At 43.9% G+C, this 7,045-nt stretch overlaps 1 pseudogene; it reads left to right on the top strand.

Moving 5' to 3' along the window:
• The first annotated feature begins 5,930 nt into the window (after positions 1–5,930).
• Positions 5,931–6,801, top strand: LOC123083913 (uncharacterized; annotated as a pseudogene).
• The last annotated feature ends 244 nt before the right edge of the window (positions 6,802–7,045 follow it).

Genomic DNA, 7,045 nt, shown 5'->3' with positions numbered 1-7,045 from the left:
CAGAGAATACTCAATACGCAAATCGGATGAACCAATTGTTTACCGCCTCACGAGAGCACAAAATCAAAAGAAAATAGCCAGACACATACCTGTAATTTCCTAAATCAATAGTATATCTTGAATATAGTGAAAACAAAAATAAATGCTTGTAAAATATTATGACAATGAAAAAATTGTCTATCCATATTTGTTCGAATACCAACAAAAAATATACATTGCCATCTAGATATATCCGAATTTCAGCCGGGTCATCCAATTTTGAGTGCATCATTGAATTCTCTCGCAAATCTTTGTAATGTCACTAAATACCTCGGTGTTTCAATCTCTAGCGACTATGGTGTATGGATAGGATCCATAATATATACACCATGCATATTTTTGTCGCCGGCGTACCATATTTATCGGCCGATGAATGCATATAGAAGATAAATCTACATTTGATAGCTATTAGAAACCATAAATCATTACAACAATGGACAAGAGACCTTACTTACCAAGTTGCATGACAAGATGTTGTGCTATCAAACAGTGTTGTCAACATCTGAATATTTGGCTTCACGCAGAAATCTCTCCGCTTACAGCCGCCCGTCCATCCGCTCCTGTCCCCGTCGTCTCCTTTCCAAAAACGGCGTCGCCGCATCCTCCTCATGCTTCCATGGCATCGGCCGACCCCTCCTCTTCCCACCATCTCGCCTCCCCACCACTGGTCGAGCTCGTCCCTTATTGTCCCCATAACCGACCATCTCTCGACAGTGTCACCCACAACCTCCTCTCCCCGCCACGGCATCGCCGACCTCCTCCCATGCCGACAACCTCTCGCGCCGCAACATTGGCACCGAGTCCTCGTGCCCACCGATCTGGCATCCTGGCCAATCCAATCCAGCTGGTCTATGCAGAAGGGCTCGCCGCTGACGACGCCCTTGTCGTCTAAATCACGCACAAAGGTGTGACGCCACAAGGAGGGATGGTGCCCATGTCGTCTACATAGGGCACAACGGTGTGACACGTCGAAGAGGAGGGACAACACCCTCGTCGTCCACATGCGGCACATCAGTGTGACGCCGCAAGGAGAGACAACGCCATTGGCGTTTAGATCGGGCACAACAGTGTGGCGCGACGATGAGGGGCGGCGAGAAGGAACAACACCCTTGTCATCTAAATATTGTCGTGTTTGTTTCCCGCCGTAAATCTTCATCTTGTCTTCCTCATCTCATCTCATCTCCGCTCATCACTCGACTTGGCTCTACTCCATGTATCTCCGCCATAGCATGTCATTTTTCATCACATCCTAAGTATCCCCATTCCATTGTGCATGTCCTACTTCCTCCTTGAATTTCTTCTTCTTCGCACTAACTTTATTTGCTCCGTTGGGACCATAGATGTCACTTGGCAACAATTAGCAATGCCTTGATGCATCAAAAAATAATAATATACGATACAATGAGACGAGGGTTATACAATACGGTGAGATTTATGGCACCACATTGAAATTCAACGGTGATTGGCGGCTACACACACCCATAGGCTTCAGCTTTAGATTTGACAATTGTGCTACACTACCCTCGTCTGTTCAAACTGGTCGGGTCACCCTGCCCAGATGTATGTGTAGATAAGTAGACATTTTGTTCATCAAATAAAATTGTAAATTTAGGGGAATTTACCTTAGCTTAAACCGCAAAGATGAACCCATCCACAATATCGCTAAGCTAATATACCAATTAGAAACATACAAATGTTTTATTGTTAATCAAAGCTAAGGAAAAATGATCATACAATTTGTTGAGATTTTTCTTATGACAATTTGATGTCATGTCACAAGTTTTGATTTGCAAAGCTGCCGTGAGATAATTTGGTTAGGAAAAGGATCACAAATAAAATATTTTGGTGCCATCAAAATTTTCCATTAAATAAAGAATAATAGAATGCTATATAACAAATTGCTGAAGTAGCAAGGAAAACATTAGCTTCACCTTCACATAGAGAAACTTCATTTTACAGTCTTATCTCTAGATGGATACTAAACTAATCCTGGATCATAGGGACAAAAATATAAAGCCTGACAAGGGCAAAAAGCGAGAAGACATCCTATAATCTTACCTACAGATATCGACACACTTCAGGTGTTGCCTCTTTGCTAAAAGTATAGTTAGACATTTTAGAATGACCGACGTCTTTTAGCTCGTAGAATGACAGTAACTATTCCGATTGATGAGTAGGATATTTCCTGGCATCCCACTATGGCCAAGTACAAATTGAAGATAATATCTACATTGAAATAAAGTCTTCATTAAAACACTAAAAACTCAATTGCACATAGCTGCTGACTTGAAAGAATTATTCGATGGGAAGGTAATATATGTACAATAATTCTGAACCCTAATGCATGAAGAGTTAAAAAGATGTCTCTATGGAAAATTAGAAACATATACTTTGATGATCCATTTGCCAGTGCCATCCAATCAGGGCCTCATTCGCTAAACCATTTGTTGTTAATATCATTCACATAATTTTCTGTTCACCATCCAAAGCAGCAAAAATAGCTACAGTACATACGGATGATATTAGGTACAATAACCATGCGTGGTTCAACACCACAAATATTAGGTCAATAACCATATCCTACTTCCTCCTTGAATTTTGTCTTCTTCGCATTAACTTTATTTGCTCCGTTGGGACCGTAGATGTCACTTGGCAACAATTAGCAACGCCTTGATGCATAAAAAAAATCAAAATATACGATACAATGAGACGAGGGTTATACAATACGGTGAGATTTATGGCACTACACTGAAATTCAACGGTGATTGGCGGCTACACACACCCATAGGCTTCACCTTTAGATTTGACAATTGTGCTACACTACCCTCGTCAGTTCAAACTGGTCGGGTCACCCTGCCCAGATGTATGTGTAGATAAGTAGACATTTCGTTCATTGAATAAAATTGTAAATCTAGGGGAATTTACCTTAGCTTAAACCGCAAGGATGAACCCATCCACAATATCGCTAAGCTAATATACCAATTAGAAACATACAAATGTTTTATTGTTAATCAAAGCTAAGGAAAAATGATCATACAATTTGTTGAGATTTTTCTTATGACAATTTGATGTCATGTCACAAGTTTTGATTTGCAGAGCTATCGTGAGATAATTTGGTTAGGAAAAGGATCACAAATAAAATATTTTGGTGCCATCAAAATTTTCCAATAAATAAAGAATAATAGAATGCTATATAACAAATTGTTGAAGTAACAAGGAAAACATTAGCTTCACCTTCACATAGAGAAACTTCATTTTACAGTCTTATCTCTAGATGGCTACGAAACTAATCCTGGATCATAGGGACAAAAATATGAAGCCTGCCAAGGGCAAAAAGTGAGAAGACATCCTACAACCTTACCTACAGATATCGACACACTTCAGGTGTTGCCGCTTTGCTAAAAGTATAGTTAGACATTTTAGAATGACCGACGTCTTTTAGCTCGTAGAATGACAATAACTATTCCGATTGATGAGTAGGATATTTCCTGGAGCACATACTTTCACGTTGACATGCATCAAAGGAAAGAAAATGATCAACATTTGATCTGGAAAATGCCTATTAATTAAGGATGAGAGGGTAAGAAAGCATCAGACTAATATGGTGCAGATATTGATTGGCTTACTATGGTACATGTAACATTGAAATTGCCATGAAGAAGCTAATATTCTATGGCACAAATTAGATCTCAGATACAATACAAATTGAGGAGTCTGCTTTGAAATTAATTGGCATAACCTCGAGCAAATATCTCTTCAAAGCCAAATGGTAAGCACATACAGTAGCTAGTAGCAATCAGACCGGCAGCAAATATAACAAACAAAAATAGCAGCAGTACCAGAACCACTTACCTGTGCACGCAGGTGGAGCTTATTACATGATGAAGCTTAGACTATTACTGCCCGAGCATGACGCGTCAATCTGAGGTAGCAGACCCAAGTAATAAAAAGTTTTTAACCGTATTGCATCATTAAAAACGCAGTAGGAAACGTTCCAATTCTTGCAATCTAGCATACGGCCAGAGAAACGTGTGCGGTTGGACAAAACGACATAAGACGGAAGATGGGAATGAAATGTTGCAATTTTTTTAGGTAGTAGAGATAGAGATATGAAGTCAATTGACAAATCCACCATCACCTGTGTATAATTGCTGCTGCTGCCGATGTCATTCCGTCATCACCCTAGGAGACGGATGTCCAGTTGGTGCACCTTTGGTAAAGTATCAATCTGATGTCTAGAACAAGAACTGCAAATTTCATAATCTCCGTCAATAAGCTCTTGCATAGTTGCAGTTTCTTTCAGAATGAGAACCTCTGCAGACAACACAATAGTGTCATGTACCTGCATCCTGATATGTCTGAAATTCACGCAATAAAGAATGTTGAACAATCAAAAGATTGTTGTGTGTACTTGTTTGAATATGAGAAAATAAGTACAAATTTAAATTATGAAAAGCAAGGCAGCAGACCTCTTTAGAGGAAGGCTACTATTTATTTCTTAACTGAGATACTAAAACTCGAGCAGAAGACACTCTGTAGTTATAAATAGTTATTCCGAATATTCAAAACCAACCAGAAACAGTAGGACTTGGCACTTGTTCAGCTCTCCATTTCATATGAGAGAACAAGTGCCAGTAGAACACTTCAAAAACCAACCAGGAATAGTAGGACTTGGTTATAACTTGATGGATTATTATAATGGATTGCAAAGCACATTTTAATTGACCATTTCACACATATGCATTTTTATGTACAACAAAATCAGCACCTAGAAAGAACGGCATTCATGAAGAGTGTCGACGCCATCTTTATCATTGATTTGTTCTGTTCTCCTTCGGTATTGCTGCAGCTACAGATGAATATGAACGCACACACTCCATTGTTGGAGTGAGGCCGGGTGGGGTGGGCTTACGATCTGCGCGACGACGAAGGCGAAGCAGAGCCAGAGCCCCGGGCGCTCCTGGAAGCACCAGCGGCGCGACCGGGTGACGAAGATGAGGGCCTGGCTGATGATGCTCACTTGAAGGTAGAGGGCAGACATCATCGCATCCTTGTTGCCCCTTAGCGAACGCACGTGGAACTTCTCCTGCAATTTGGAAATAAACAGGAACATTCAGCATATATTGTCTGTAAAGCAGCACGAGCCACGCCCATAAAATGTCTAGTTTGGAGGGATTAGACATGGCATGGATTGAAACAACACTTACGCTGAAGAAGTCAGTGCTGGTCATGGCGAAGAAGAACACCACGGCCTTCACAGCAAGGTAGGCGCCATAGATGATGCCGGTGATGAAGATCTCCGGCAGCTTCCAACTATCTGGATGTGGGGATGGCTTCACTCTGTCCTTGGAGATGGTCATGATTATGCGTGAGTTGAGCAAATCAATCAAACAAATGAGCAATGGACAGTAACATGTTTGGTCGGCTAAAAAAACATGTTTGTTTGGCATAATGGATTTGTGACCCACCGTCGTTGAGAATGGCAATGAGCAGGATCATAAACAGCGAGAAATCGAACTTCCAAATCAGTGCGATCAGGATAAACTCCAGCTGCAGTTCAGTTGGACGGCAGAAAACGAATTAAATCAAGTCCAATGTATACCTACCTATCAGTATAGGAATGGTTAATAAGTTCAGAACTATACGGATACTTATGGACACCGGGTAAATCTAGTACATTAACAACATAGAAAAGTTCTCCTTCGGCCACTCCTCTTGGAAATATGTGATGTTGTTTCCTGCAACACAGAATTATCAAGTTGAGTCACAACATGCGGTCGCAGAATTACGACTAATTGGGTGGCCACCACACCGTCTCACATCACCAGAATTACCATCGTCTTGGTCTTCAGTCTACTTCCCAAAACGCTTCCAAATCCTACTCCTAGAGGATGCAGGAAACAGGTTGTCAATCTCATATCATCATCGGCCAACAACTTTGCTCCCTCCCTTTCCTGATTCTGGTAATTCTGCAACAAAGGAAAGCATAGCACTAAACCATCAAAGACAAAGTTACAACACTGTTTTTAACACACCAGGATTGCTCAACAGAAGAAGTGGATCAAAACTCAACACAAGCTGCTTGTCTCAGCGGACAAGGAGAACCCAACGACATTGAGCGAACAAGCCAAGATCACGACGATGTCCGACAGCGTGGGCCCGACGGCGGGGGCGGTATCGCGCTGCCATCGATGGGGCAGCCGCCCTGCCGCTGCACCCGGAGCCCACCTCGCCCACCGCGCGCCGCACCACCACCACTACCTCTTCTCCATCAAGCAACTCAACACACTGGGTGCCGCCGCCGTACTGGCCTTCTCGACCACCGTGCCGCTCTCGGAGATCGCCTTTGGCGTCCTGCTCCTCCCCTACCTCCTCCTCCTGGCCACGCCCGCCTTCCCGCAGCGCCCCAGGAAGCCCAACCCGTCGCGCTTGTCTTTCGCGGCCTCGCACGCCTCCTCTCGCCGCGCACACCGTGGGTGGGTTCCTCGTCGGCGCCGTGCTCCCAGCGTTGTACATCCTCGACGGCCTCACCACCGCGTTCCCGTGGCGGTTCTCGCTCCCCGTCAGGGCCGCCGTACCGGTCATGTACAATGCGAGCAGGATGCTCGCGGCAGGGAGTGGCTCCGGCAGGAGATGGAGGGGGCGACTGCGGCGATGGGAAGGGAAGGGGGAGGGGGAGACTGCGGTGATGGGAAGGAAAGGGAGCGGAGCGGCAGGAGGGTGGGTTGGTCGAGGAGTTCCCCGGCGGCGGCGGTGGCGTAGGAAACCCTAGAGGGCAGGAGTCGTCGCTCGTATGTGCGGGCGATAGGTTTAGGTTTTTTTTCGCTGGTTAATCTTCGTAGGTCTTTTTTCGTTGGTTAACCTTCCTAGGTCTCTTTTCGATCGTAGGTGCATGGGTGCGGGTTGGGGCCTCAGCACGAGGTTTTTCCGGTTTGTGGTGGCTAAGTCTGAGGTGAGAGGAGGTACCAAAAAAACCATGGGAGATGGGACTAAAAAAAACCTGGAA

Source organism: Triticum aestivum, chromosome 4A (genome assembly GCF_018294505.1).
Source record: "Triticum aestivum cultivar Chinese Spring chromosome 4A, IWGSC CS RefSeq v2.1, whole genome shotgun sequence".
In the NCBI taxonomy this organism is placed as follows: domain Eukaryota; kingdom Viridiplantae; phylum Streptophyta; class Magnoliopsida; order Poales; family Poaceae; genus Triticum; species Triticum aestivum.
This window is presented reverse-complemented; position numbering and strand designations above follow the sequence as displayed.